The sequence below is a fragment of the Pinus tabuliformis genome, chromosome 6 (genome assembly GCF_031772625.1).
Source record: "Pinus tabuliformis cultivar Carrire ecotype Pingquan chromosome 6, CPIR1, whole genome shotgun sequence".
NCBI lineage: Eukaryota > Viridiplantae > Streptophyta > Pinopsida > Pinales > Pinaceae > Pinus > Pinus tabuliformis.
The window spans coordinates 1,621,172,399-1,621,187,353 of record NC_142292.1 but is presented as its reverse complement, the minus strand read 5'-3'; positions in this window follow the sequence as shown (position 1 = coordinate 1,621,187,353).

The following is a 14,955-nucleotide window of genomic DNA, read 5'->3' as shown; positions in this document are numbered from 1 at the left end:
AACACTATTTAATCATTGCATTCAAGAGAGACTATATCAAAAGATTTCATTAGGTGTTTCATAAAGTAATCAGGTAAATCATCAATGTGCGATTCAATACATGAACCTGTCTACTAACCCTAATTGTTGAAATGTGTTGCAATAGTAGAAAGGCAAGTACTAAGTGGTGTTTGGTATCCCTCAATCATGGTTTTATATCCTAAGAGACATTATTAAGGGCTAGGAGTAAAAATTGAGCTTCAAGGACAATTTTAGTCAAGTTTGGAGGGCTTCTACTTGGTGCTACAATATGCTACATGACTACTACAAGATGTTGTAGGATTAACCTATTTTGTTATAGGATTGAATGTGTCAGCATTATAAGGGGAAAAAAGGTGATATGAAGGTAGGAAATGGTAATGGAGGGTATACGAAGGTTGTATGAGTCATTTTCCAATATTAGTACCCTTCATGGGCCCATATTGCACAATGAATAATGCACACAATGGCCTTCCACAACCTTGAAATGTAATCTCAGTGAACAATGTTTTGAGAAAGTTGTTGAGGTAGAAAGAAAGGAGATGGTGGTAGGATAATGAGTTTAAATGACAATTCTAACCTTGCAAATCAATAGTAGTACCTACTCACCATGGAAAGTTACTCAATCTACCAATCATCTAGAGCATGTTCATAATGCAAATTGCAGAAACGTTGAAATCAAAAATAAAGGATGAGTTGAATGTTATTTGAAATATAACTAATAAATTAAAAGATACCTATATTAAAGTCTACACATGATATACATCCACAATAGGTTATTATTCTTATGCTTAAAGAAAAATTCTAAACAAACGTCAATTTGTAGGAAAAAAATGCAAAAAATAAGGCTAATTAGAGACCTATCTACTGCAAAAGGAAAAAAACTATACTTTTGGCTCACCAACACAATATCCCCAACCAAAATTCCCAAAAGAGAGGTGATTGAAAAACAAGTCTTGCTAAAAAGGAAAGAAACTACTACTAGGAAAGAAAATGCATGAACAAGATATACAATAGAGAGATTACAGCCTCTGGGTTATTCCCTAACCCAAGGGGACTCAACCCTCTAAAGAAAACTCATATTAAAGATAACAACAAGCTTCTCATTAATATAAAGTAGTGTTCAAGTACATGGTAAAATGAATGAAAATGACAAGTTCGAGCTCCTAGCTCTTATTAGTATCTATCTTCTCCAAAAGTTTGAATCATATTGTTCCATTGGGCTTCCTTATTTATAGAAAAAATAATTGAGGGGTAGACTCCTTGGAAACAGGGCTGCTTCCCTCCAAAATCCATATAAAGCTAGATCTAGCTCCCTAATATCCTCACACTCCTCAGGTGCATTAACTCTTAGTAGATCCTCGAATTATGGGTGAGTAAATGCAAGGAGTAAGTTGAGTTTTAGGTGAGTAAATGTAGGGGATAAGCCTCATACATATTCTCCAATTGCCTCCAACACATATTTGCATAGTAAATGCACTAAAATGCACTCTTTTCCTACACATTAATCATGTTAGGCCACAAGATATGATAAACATCCTTTAGTATTCCTACTAAACACATTATAGTAAAAAAGATGTTATCAAGTGAGAGGAAATATGTAAATATGTTTTGAAGGATGATCAGATGGGCCTTTTTCTATACCTATTAATGACAGCCATTATCACCCCATACTGAAGGTTTTGCTCACCCTTTGAGAAACTTAGCCATTTAGTTCCATCTCATGCATAGCCCTAGTGTATACTCTCACATCCCAAGGTATCTCTAAAGGAGTTCCCACTTGAGGGTGGAACCATGCATTTCTCTTTATTGTTTCCCACTCTTGTTGCTCCTCTATATGATCATTTCTTTCCTGTAGCCCTAAGAACAAAGGAGGGTTGAACTTGACCCCAATCCAGTTGGCCCTCATTTTTTGAACTATCCTCTTATATAAGGGTGTCTTCTCCAATGAATTCCTCAATCTCTCTAGAGAGTGGTACTCTCTAATTTATAAACTCTGGGGTAATAAATCACATGTTCTATGATAAACATACAAGCCCTCAGTCCTAGTAGCCTAAACATGTCTTGAAAGTGTTGGAAGGCTTGCTCATGTTTCTCTATGTAAAGTGGTGCAAATTTGGGATCCTCATAAATGATCCTATGGTTACTGATGACAAGGTGAGGATCCCTCAACTATGCTCTAACCCGTAGGGGCTCATAAGTGTCTTTGGATATGATCCTTTTTTCTTCTTTAGTACTTTCCTCCTCATGGATCAACCAACAAGCTAAATCCATCATTTTCACATCCCTCGTCCTAGAATTTGGATCCCAGAAGTTCATGTTATTTAATATGAGGTTATTCATGTAAAAATATTCCATATTAGCCCAGTCCTCCACACTAGCCTCATGGAAAAATTCAACAAACTTCTTGTAGTTTTTGAAGGGAAGTGAATGTTATTGTGCTAGACTTTTGATTTGAAATTTAAGCCAATACTCTTTGAGGAGCATGGCACATGTTTTTGAGGGATGTATACATTAGGTGGCCTCCATGGCTAAGATTTCCATGGTGGTAAGTTTCCCTTATTTCTCCTATAGCTACTCTTTCAATCTATAATTTTCCATTTGAATTTGTTCATTCATGTTTTCCTTTCTCAAACTCAAATCAGACATCTCTTCACCCATATTATTAATTCTCTCTTCCATGAGACCCACATTATCAATTCCCTTATATTTTGCAGTCTACATCCATCGGTGGGTTCAAATTCTTTATGTTAGGTCCCTATAATACTAGTGTATTCCCTCATTATTATTGTCATTGTAGTCCCCTTATTGTTATTTTTGTTCCCATGTAATCCCCATATTTTTATTATTGTTCCCCATAGAAGACCACTATTGTTATCATTGTGCCCTTACATTATTATTGTTATGTTGGATTTGATTATATTGTGACCCCTTAGACTCATATATAGAAATGAGGTTTTGTCATCTGAATCATCCGATAATCATTCATTTGTGTAATGTAAATGAGGTTTCCCCCTTCAAGAGGCTAATTTTGAATTCGTTGATGTATCTCTTCTTCTATTTTTTTAGTTGCTTGCATAACATTTGGTATTAGAGCTTTGGATTCTAGCATTTCGTTTCTTCAAATAGGCCATCTTGGCATTTTCCTTATAATTTTTTTTATATGAGACTTTAGAAGCTGAAATTTTTACCACGTGGAGTGAAATCTCAGAGAATTTTGTGTAAAAATTTTAGATCTTGGTTCGCTATATTTTCGGAGATATGCTTTGAGGAAGTTAGGATTTTTTGAGCTTTGGAATTATGTCTCAAATAGGTGACCTAAGGAAAATTGTCATAAAAGTTTGTTCTACGAGGATTTAGAAGATGAAACTTTTACCACATGGAGCCCAAATCACAAAGAACTTCATGTTGGTTCGATATATTTTCAGAGATATGCTTTGAGGAAGTTAGAGTTTTTTCAGGGTCCAAACTTTTGTCTCAAACAGGTGACCTAGGGAAAATTTTCATAACTTTCATTTTAGTTATCATATGTGAATTCTGTAATAAGTGGCTGCAAGTGCAAAGCATGGAGTTTTTTGTGTAGCAGCTTTATGGCTGATGATTGAAACAGTGACACATGGCACTCCATACTACTTCGCTCTAAGGAACCAGTCTATAATCAAGTCATCGTGGGAGATCGGGCATAACAAATTTTTGAATACTCCAATATTGATATGATTTGTGGGGTTCGAAATAAGACTCAGAGGGTTACCACATGAAAAAAATTCCGACCTTGGAGATCCAAAATTACAGAGATACAAAAAATTGAATATCGAGTTCCTATAAAGTGAAAAAAAAAAGGTGCGTGGTTTTTAAAATTTGCATATGTTTTTTTTTTAAATTAGTTTGAACTGATTCAAAGGGCATAATGAAGCATAATTATCATTAATTGATGCCCCAAATAAATAAAGTGGAAAATCCTAGTAAGCAACCTGAAAAGCGCTACTATGATATATGAAGAAGAGGAAGAAATGAAACATGATATATCAAAATTATGAGACTAAGTGCAACAAATTTTGCTCTCACAAAACATAACAAAAGTTAAGATGGATGGTTTGAAGAATGGAATTGAACATAAGATGAATGGTTAGAAGTATGGTATGGAAGCTAAGATCGGTGGTATAGAAGAAAAATTGAAAGGCAACATGCAATATTTGATTAAATATATGGAAGGTTTGAAGGAAGGTTTGACAAAGTTGCTAAAAGAAAGGCTTCCTAATGGCGAAAATGTAGTAGAGGAAACTCATGATGATAATAAAAGAAATTTTAATCATGATTTCATAGACTCTAACATTGTATTAAGGACCCACCATATTCCAAAGATCGATATGAGGAATTTCGATGGCAAGGATCCCATAGCATGGATACTATAGATGGAGCAATATTTTGATCTTTTTAATGTGCAAAACACACAAAAGGTACGCATTGCAACTTTATATTTAGAACCCAATCAGTTTGTATGGTACCGATGGCTTTGCTCTCGTAAAAAAATGTTATTTGATCAATATTTATGGACAAAATGATATCAAGTTATGGGGAGACAAAGAGAAACACCTTCTCTAGCCAATTGATAAATCTCAAACAAAAGGGTTCAATGGAAAATCACATTGAGGACTTCCAAAAATTGAATATAAGAGTAAATGATATTCCAAAGGAGCATAGGATTGATGTCTTCATAGGGACTTGAAAGGATAACATCCAACATGAGGTTCTCCTTTGGGAGCTTGATTCATTGGAGAAGGCATTCAGGTTGGAAAGAAAAATTATGGCAACAAGGAACCCTACCACTCACAACTATAAAGATGGAAGTGTTGTTTCTCCTAGCACTCCACAACCTACAAGGTTGATACCACAACAATTGGAAGAAAAAAAATCAAAAGGGATTTGTTATAGTTGTGATAGAAAATAAACTAAAGGTCATAAGTGTGTGGAGAAGAAATTAATTTACATATATTTGGAAGAGGAGGAAGAAAAGGAACAAGAAATGCCAAAAGAAGAGCATATACAGGAGGAACCAACCCCAGAGAAAGAAGGAACGAATCTAACCATATCTTGTAATGCACTGATAGTAATTACTACTCCTCAAACTCTAAATATAGAAGGACATATCAAAAATAAAAAGGTAATAGTGTTGATTGATTAAGGTAGTACCGATAATTTTATTCATTGTAGGATAGCCAAGGAATTGAATTTCTTCCTATATCCAACACCAAAGTGTCAAGTGATGGTTGCAAATGGAGGAACCATAAATTGCTCTAGAAAGTGCCATAATATCAAGCTATCCATGAGGGAATATGTATTGAATAGACCAATGATTTCCATTCCAATGGGTGGTGTTGATGTTGTACTAGGAGTCCAATGGTCACAATCGTTGGATACGATAGCTTTTAATTTTCAAGAACCTTTCTTGAATTTTTTTTGGGAAGGAAAAGAAGTTGAATTAAGAGGCGTTTCAGTGAAACTAGGAAAGATAATCAGCTCTAATGGCATGAAAAATATTCTAAAGAAAGAACAATTAGGTGTAATTGAACAATTATGTTCACTAGAGGTTCAAACATCACAATCATCTATTTCTCCAGGTCTCCAAAAATTATTGGATAATCATTCTAAGGTTCAAGCAGTAGAAGATCACATCAAACATCAACAACAAGTTTTATGACTCTTAAAGGATAACCTCATTTTGGTGTAGAATAGAATGAAACAACAAGAAGATCAACATCACAACGAATGAAGTTTTGATGTAGGTGACTGGGTATTTTTACGGCTACAAACATACAAACAATTGTTCGTCAAGCAAGCTGATAAGGATAATAAATTATCACCAAAGTATTATGGTATTTACAAGGTGTTGCAAAATATTGGTACTATGGTATACAAATTGGAGCTTCCTGCATATTCCTGAATGCACCTAGTTTTCCATGTTTCATGCTTAAAGAAGGTTATAGGTGGCAAGCTCCTAGTTCAAACAATATTGCCAGAACTTGAAAAGGAAGGAAAAATCATATTGGAACCTGAAGCAGTCATGAAAAGAAGAACTCGACAGCTACGAAATCAGGAAATTTCAGATTATCTAATCAAGAGAAAGAACTTACTCATGGAAGATTCTACATGGGAGGATGAGAATTTGATACAAAATCATTTAGAACTACTCAAGCGTTGAGGACAACACTTTTTTGAAGGAGATGGGCATGTTAGGTCCCTATAATACTAGTGTATTCCCTCATTGTTATTGTCAGTGTCCCCCCCTTATTGTTAGTTTTGTGCACATGTAGTCCCCATATTGTTATTATTGTGCCCCATAGAAGCCCACTATTGTTATTTTTGTACCCTTACATTATTATTGTTATGCCGACTCTGATTATATTGGGACCCCTTAGACTCCTATATATAGCAAGGAGGTTTTTTCATTTGAATCATCCAAGATTTTTTCATTTATGTAATGTAAAGGAGGTTCCCCCCTTGAAGAGGCTAATTTCATGGTCGTTGATCTATCTCTTCTTCTATTTTGTTAGCTGCTTGCATAACACTTTCTCTATATATATTAAGTAGGACGGGGACTGCAAATTTGGTAGGTATGATTTTTCCTTGTTCATAAAATTTGTAGTAGAACCCAAGATCTGGTTAATTATCAAGCTCCTGTAGCTCTTGTGGTCCTTCTCCTCCCTTCTAAGGTGTTGTTGGACTTCCTTGTAACATTGTTTTTCTATCTTATAACAACTTCTCTTCTTCTTGTAGCACTTCCCTGCTTTCCCATAGAATGACAGTTTCTTATTGTAGTTGTCTCATCATGGATCCCCTAGTGTTTTGCCTCCTTAGTGAGGTTTGGGGCTACTTTCCTTTAGTTTTGAGGGAGGTCACCTCTTCAATTTTTTCATCCTTTCTCTAGCTCTTCCTGTTGGTGACTGGTTTATCCTTGAATGGTGATGGGGCTGGTTGTGGAAGGTTGATGCTTCCCCTGTTTGAGTCTACTACTCCTCCTTTTGAAATATAAGGGGCCTTACTTGGGCTACCTCCCTTTGATCTTGATAGGTGTACTAAGGGTTTCCAACATGGAAATCACCTCTTGTTTAGTGGTTCCTTCTAAAAGGCTTACTTATTGCTCTTTCCTTCTCCTCTTTCTATGCCTAGAAGGTTCCCTAAGGGTTTCCTTGTTTGTCTATGGCTTTTCATCTTCCCTCTCCTCTTTTGATTCTCCTTTAGCAGAGCTATGTTTTTTGGTCTCCTCGTGTTCTAGTAGAGTTTGGGATTGAGTTTCAATGAAGGCATCCCTATCCATGTCTGCAAAGTTTGTCCATGACAAAAGGTTCTTGATATGACTCAAATAATAGGTGAAAATGAGCATTATGATCTCATGATGACAAATAAAATGATGCTTCCCTTCTCTCACTCTTTTGCTAATTTCCACGATGGACAGAAGAAGCAAGTGAAGAATGCTAAGTTTCCTTGGGATTGGAAATTATGTCTATAACTTTAGCTCATAAAGTATCCTAAAATGATAGGCATAAGCAACAATAAACCTCCCCTCATAGGATATGTATTTTAGGATGTGTTATTCCACTTCATCCCATGAGTAAGGTAGGCTCTCCCTTCTAACTCGATTCTTGTTTTCAATTGTTTTCTCTTCGAGGAGGAAGGGATTTGTTTTAGCTTTGATGGATTCATTTCTATACTCCTTTTCCCACCTAACTCCAAGATCCAATGTGGTCACCCTACTAATGATTTATTCACTTAAATGGATGACCAACCCCCTCATAATGATGGTGGCACTATCTTACCCTTGAGGTTGGAAGGCCATTGCAAATTCGTGGGAAATCTCATCATCATACCCCTTAATTTTCTCAAAGAACCCCACCCATTGGTGATTTGTGAATATCTCCCTGACAGGAGGGTGCTGATGGATTCTTGTTGAGTTTGTGAGCTCCCTTCTATTGAAGCCTCCTCCCATATTCTCTATTGTATCTTGTTCAAGACTTTTTCTAGGAAATTTCCTATAAATGATCAGTTTCTAAGTAGACTAGGGTTTCAAAATAGAGATTGCATGAATGATGTTATTTTGTTGATCAGTGGTGGGTGAATTTCATGCCAAATTATAAAAAAAATTACCTTTCTACTAGCATGCTCTTACATAAGAAAAATTAGGGTTTGAAATTTTATACCTTTCAGAGGTTTGCTACAATATGCCTTTATGGACAAAATTCGATCGATTTCTCCAACTTTTTTGTATGGAAGGTGAGGAAACATTCACTGCTTACCATTCCCTTGAATACTCTTTCATGTCTTTAGGTTTTTGGAGGAAAATTCGCACAAAATTGAGCCCTTTTCCACCTCTCGGGCCAATCCTGTAGTACTTGGTCACAATCCTATAGCACTTGTTCTGTATCATGTAACATTGAACCCAGATCCTATAGCAGCTAGTATTCAGCCTTGTAGCACTATTGTGGTAGCCTATGGGACCCCTATAGGTAGCTATATCAACTCTCGACAATGTAGTGGGACTCTCTTACCATTTTTGGAATGAGTCTCTTCAAGGTACATGTGAGGCTCAAGCCCACTGTTTATTCCCTTTTTTGTTTGGTGGTGGGCTCAACATGGTGTGTTAGCTAGACCCCACCTACCATCTTAGTAACCTCCTCATAGATTCATTAGCCCACTCCTTGAAATTGTCACCTTTTTCTTCTTTTTTCATTTTCTCCATGTTGGATGAGAGAGAGTGATAACTTTACTTAACTATTCGAGGGTGGCAAAGACTACTGGCCACTTTCAACCCACAAAAACCTTGTTCCTCATGCATTTTAAACAATTTTGAACTATTATGTGCTTAAAGGAAGAGGTGAGGAGTCTCATATCTATGGTCGGAACCCTGCACTAAAAATCATGTTAGCAATAGTGATGTAAGGGCTCCCTTGCTTTCCTTTGTTTTGGTATCTTTCCATTTTTTCTTTCATTCTTCCATTTTTTTTTTTAAGATATGAAGGCTACCTCAAAGCAGATTTTCAACCTATAGGACTACGCCAGGTGCCTCAAGGGAGGTTTTCACCTAGGGACCTTTTCATTTTTAGTTTTTGACTCATAGACTCACTCATAGAGGTTTTCAGTCCTAGATTCCTCAAGAGCCTCATGGAGGTTTTCACCTAGGCTTCTTAGATTCTTTTTTCCTTTCTTTATTTTATTTTTTCTGTTTTCTTTTCTTTCTTTTTTCCTTTTCTTCTTTTGTTGTTTAAAGGCTAGATTAATTGAGATCTATGAGAACCAAAATTTCATTCAACTAATTCCTTATTGAGATGATAAACTCCTCCTTTGACACAGGTCTCTTGTATAGTTTCAACTAGTAACCATTGACTAAAATTGAAATTCCATCTTCATCAATTGTTCTGATCGTGATAGAGCCATTCTCATGGAATTTTTCCATGAGACGTGGACCTAAACATCTTATCATCAACTTTTACTAGAATTTCTTGAATCTTGAGTCATATAGAAGGGCCCAATCACCCTCTTGTAAGGTCCTTTCTTTGATATTCTTGTCATTCCAAATCGTCCTTTGAAATTAGACCACCTCAGTATGCATGAGGGCCTAAAGCCTAAGTTCATCAAGGGAATTGAGTTGTTGCAGCCTCTGTTTTTTAGCATTGATAATGTCTAGGTCCATTTGTGTTTCCATTTTAAGGGTGTTGTGTTGGTTTGAGAGGTCCTGACCTGGGTTCAAAATTAGCTATGCCAACCAACAAAGCCCTAAAATGCTAGCCCTTTCGCAAAGAACCCACTATTGGCTTAGTGGGTCCTGATCCAGGTTCAGAGTTAATTGAGCCAAACAAATCCCTACACTAGTGGCCCTTCCGACATCAACCTGCATAGCGGGGAATGAAGTCTCACTTGAAGCAATATGGGGGGATGCTGGAACCAAGTTTCCACATTCAGAGATTAGTGTGATGTCCTTTTTATGCCCTAGAGCTGCCTTTGTGTAGATCTGTAAGCCCTTAGGGCTTGGTACTGTAACTTTCTTCAAACAACCTATAGACCTTTACGAAGGTCTACGACTAGCTATTGTGTACCTTTAACAGATAAAACATACACTTACGTGCACCATAAAAAACCCTGGATCTGAGTTCACACAAATCTACTTAAGTATTTAACAAACACAACATAATGTAGTATAAGCTTCACATAAATACTTAACATGCATTGCATACAGATAGCAAGACTTATCCATAGAATCGTGCATCAATACATCAATATTTCATAAAGACATCTATTCCATCACAACATATATCGCAAACATAAATAACATATGTAAGAAAACAAACACATGAATTTCTCAACAATCTTCTTTATTGATATTCAATATGATGTTACAAACCCAAAACTATCCTGCGCACTCAATTGCATGGGTCCACACACTCAGCTGTGGATCTCTCTAGGCCTCCGCGCATTCAGTTGCGAAGATTTTTCCCTTCTCTATGACTCACTTCTCTGCTATCTCTTATTGACCCCTTACATCCTTCATTCTCTTTTTTCTACTGTTATATGTGCCTTAGACTCTCTAAGGCACACCTATTTATACAATCCCATGGTCTGCGAAGCATGGGTGAATCTTAAAAACTAACTCAACTTTACATAAAGAAGGGGCTAAAACCCCTGTTGACTTCTAACTATCTATGTCAATTTGCAGATATTTTACATTTTTTTACCAAAATTTACATCAAACCTGGGTTTTTAACCCCAAAACGTACCCAAGGGACCCCATCCCAATAGGCCCCCAACACAAAGATCGTGACTCACTCATCTGGCATGACGATCTTTTTACGAAGATCCCCCAGGTCCACCTGCACAACTGCAACCTCAACAATGCTCTACGTAGTTTCCTGCTTGACCTATTCTATGAGTTGCTTTGTAGTTGGTACCTCCATGTCCCACTTCATCTTTTGTTGTGTTTGTTGCAAGCCTGCTAGCTTCTCCTGAATGTCGTTCATGACCTGGTAGGCTTCATCTAACCGAGGCCCTAATCTGGCCATAAGCAAGGTTTCCTTCTTCTGTGCTGCCTCAACTTGTGCGAGGAGCTGCTTCCCTTCCTATAACTTGGCTAGGCGCTATGTTGGAGCAATAGAGCTTGCTATTGCGCTGATTTCCGCGTACTGCTTCTGCAGCTCTCGGGATTCTTTATCCAACTTCTGTCGGTTTGGGTCTTCCTACAGAGTAGTTACTAGTTTCTTTGCTTGCTAAAATAATGTTGTGCACTCTGCAATTGTAGCATATAAGGTGACCAATCCTTCTTGGATCGTGGTTCCGCGCTACTCCTGGACCATCGATGGAGTTGATGGTTGCACCTTCAATTGAAGCTCAGTTATATTCATGTTGAGGTCAAATTGAACTCAACTAAGCTAATATTTTCCCTCACACACACGAGAAACCAATTTTCGAACCTTAGCTATTGGTTGTGTGTCTCCCGGAATATGGAGCTCTGGTACTATTTTGCAGGCCTCGACAAGCACAGACTCCAATCATGAGTTGTGCACCTGGAGCACCTCCTTTTCTCCCAAAATATGGGTCTTCTTAGTGAGCAACTTCTGGTTATTCACCTAGATCTCACTGACATCATTAAGGGATCATTGTTCCCGAAGGCGAAGGTCCCTCGTAATTTCATGGAGAAACTCATGTAATGTCTCCAATGGCATCGCAACAAGGTTCAGGCCCATATTTGGTACGCGATCAAGTTGGGCACATTGTTCCGCGGTCTCGGTGCATACTGAACCTGTAGGCAAGGGAAAGACTCGCACATCTATTACTGGCCACAGAACTAGCTCTGCACCAGTAGTTCTCTCTGGTGGCAAACTGCTCACTGCTCAACTTACTTTACTGACATTTTCTTGGAGCTCAGTTGTTTGGAGTTGTAGTTCTCGAAGACCCATCTGCACTCCCCCTAAGGACTAAATGTAGTGTTGTTCCAATTGCTGCAGTACTTCTGTGGCAACGTCCCATACTTTATCACTGAGTGCATCTAGATCGGTCTATGTGAGCAATAGGGGTTCATCCTATGTTTTGTGCACTTTCTGCTTCTTCCTTGATCCCACTTGTTGTCTTGAATCACATCTTTTCGCCATGGAGGGGTTGCACTGCCCTTCTTGGCTTCCCCCATCTTGCCCTGTTTCAGTCTCTGTTACTGTTGAAGGTGACTTGTCACCTTTAGGGGTCTCATGCTGCTCCTGCTCTGCCTTCTCCTTGGCAGCGCATTCCTCCTGAAGCCGCACTTTTTCTGCAGTGTCTTTCTCCTTTTGTGCGGCCAAGTTTTGTGTGGCCTTCTCTGCTGCCTCCTTCCTTCTCCTTGCGGCTGCACTTTTGCACATGTGCTTGGCCTAATACCTAAATTAGAAGGGGCATACCACGTGACCGAATAGTGCAACACTACTTGCTCAACATCAAAACTCGATACCAAATAAGGTAGATCATACCATTTAACACATATTTCATTAAATTTGGAATTAGATAGTGGATATAGAATTTCAAAATAGCCAAAATATTCAATTCTAATGATGTCCTTGTAATAAATATTTTCCAAATTTAATGAAATATGTGTTATTTATGTGTGGGATCCTTTCGGGCCTGGATATAAACTCTATGAAAGTTAACCTTAAATGTGACATAGGCAGATATCTGCTTGTACAAGGTCAGGGAAAACCTTGGTCATTGATTTATGGCCATACGGAAACTCATTTCCATCAAGACCCAGAAGTTCTTTGTTTCTCTGACCCACCCGGGGTCCTTCCTGGCCCATAGGGAAGCGAACTGTGCTACTTCCAACAACCCTTTTTATAACGCGGGAAACTGGTTGTCCTCTAGAATCTCCCACACAACCAGCACAATAGATAGCAGCAACCAAGCATAATGGAACAACTTGGTCTCATCCTGCGCTTGATAGAAATTCGCGAGGAACTCTTAGCAAAGGTATCTGGACCAATTGAATAGGACACCTTTCGTGCAGTAGGCTGCTAGAGAAATGACAGGCGCTAGAACTTTGTCCGCGTGACACTTCATCATTACCTTGTGTGCCAATATATCTGTATCCATCCGAATTGCAGGGTCAGATATGGATAGGATGGAGTATCCTCGCACCTTCTTCACTAGTTTATAAGTGGTTTTCATGCGCTCAGGAAGGTCCCTCTCTCCTCTTTTTCCACCAAACGCCTTGGCCGGATTGAACCCATCACGAAGCAAGTGCGTAAGCTTGTGAATCAACATATTAGTGATGGTGATAGGCCCTCCTAGACATAAACACCCATCACGTACTAGTGTGATCAGTTGGCGTATACACATTGTGTTAATTGGGGTGTGGTGGTAGTGTGGCACCCAAAGCAAGTTGAGTAGCCTAGATTTCTCCACACCTTGGGCCCATTCCTCTATTTCAAACACTGTAACACCCATGTCTTTGTAGACTACAGGATTCATGAAGGTATCCATCGATAAGTGTGGGAACTTAGTGAGATCCGCTAAATCCAAATCCTCAATCTTCAATAGCAGGATGCGAATGAGCCGTGGTCCTTCAAATGACACCTGCTCAGGTAGCAGGGGTGTGGAAATGACGAATTTGTCAAAATCTGGGTCTTTTGGAATCTCTACATTACCCTTCCTTGGAGGGACGTACTAAGGGAGCATTGTGATGGGTTCTTCTCCTTCAACCTCTAAATCTTCAGCTCCCTAGTTGTCTTCTGCTTCTAGGTCAATAACCTTCTCTTTGCCTTTGGCTGGTTCGTTGCCTTTTTTATGGGTTGGGGTTGTTTTATACCCTCTTGGGGAAGCGCGTGTCTGTACCTACTTCTGCAGCTTTTCTTTAGCCATGGATATCAACGCCATGGGTACAACAAGTGTAGATTTAGCACTTGATCTTCCAGGGCCTGGGGTGTTAGACACTATTGCGTCCATACTCATCTCCTCCATAAATAGTTCACGGGCCTCAGTAGACACATTTATGTGGGTGAAGAACTCTTTCCAAAAGGCTCAGCTCATCAATAGAAAAGGAATTTCAGAGAAAGATCCAAGTGTGCAAAATGTTCTTGTTTGGATCGACACATGTAATTTATAGGGGTTTTTGGAGTCAAATCCGATCATTCCCTCAAAAATCCGATCATCAATGTTGTATTGGTGATAAATCTTCAAAGATTTGGCCTTGAATTCCACCAGCCCACTCTTTGTACCCATCATCTGGTTGTCAAATCATTAATAGTGACGTCAAGAGTCACTTTACTTATGTGCTACATGGTACCTCCCTCCATAGCACAGCTATATTCATGCAACGTCTTATACTACACCATCACCAGTTTCTATGCATCCGATATATCATGTAGCCCTCCAACCCTGGTAGTGTAGTTTATAGTCCCGCACTCCCTTATAACTTCCTGGAGCACCAAGACTATCCTTTTGTCATATAGTCATTGAGTCGGATCTCCTGTATATGGCTTCAACTGGCTGCCATTCACCCTTCCCGGAAAAGGTTTTCCATTCAGCTTCATGAGCTAAATTGCGCCTCCACCTGTGATATCATTGATAACATACAACCCAAGCTAGTGCATCTGAAATATTCCTTGAAACATAATGAACTTGCTATCATACAACAATACTAAGTCATTTACCTTGAACGTGTGCAACTTGATGTGTCGATCGTGCCAAGATGTTTCGTGATCCTTCTGTACTTGCTGATGGAATCTAGCTAAGAATCTGTCTTCTTTAAGCTCCGTCAGTTGCACGAGCTGTCCTTCCAAGGCTTCACGATCTACCATACCTGTGAAAGTTTCTTTGTGTAGACTGGGCATGATATATTCCATAGGCATCACAGCTTCTACGCCATAGACCAATTGATAAGTTGTTTGTCTTGTCATCCTTTCACAAGTAGTCCTGTACGCCCATAGTAAT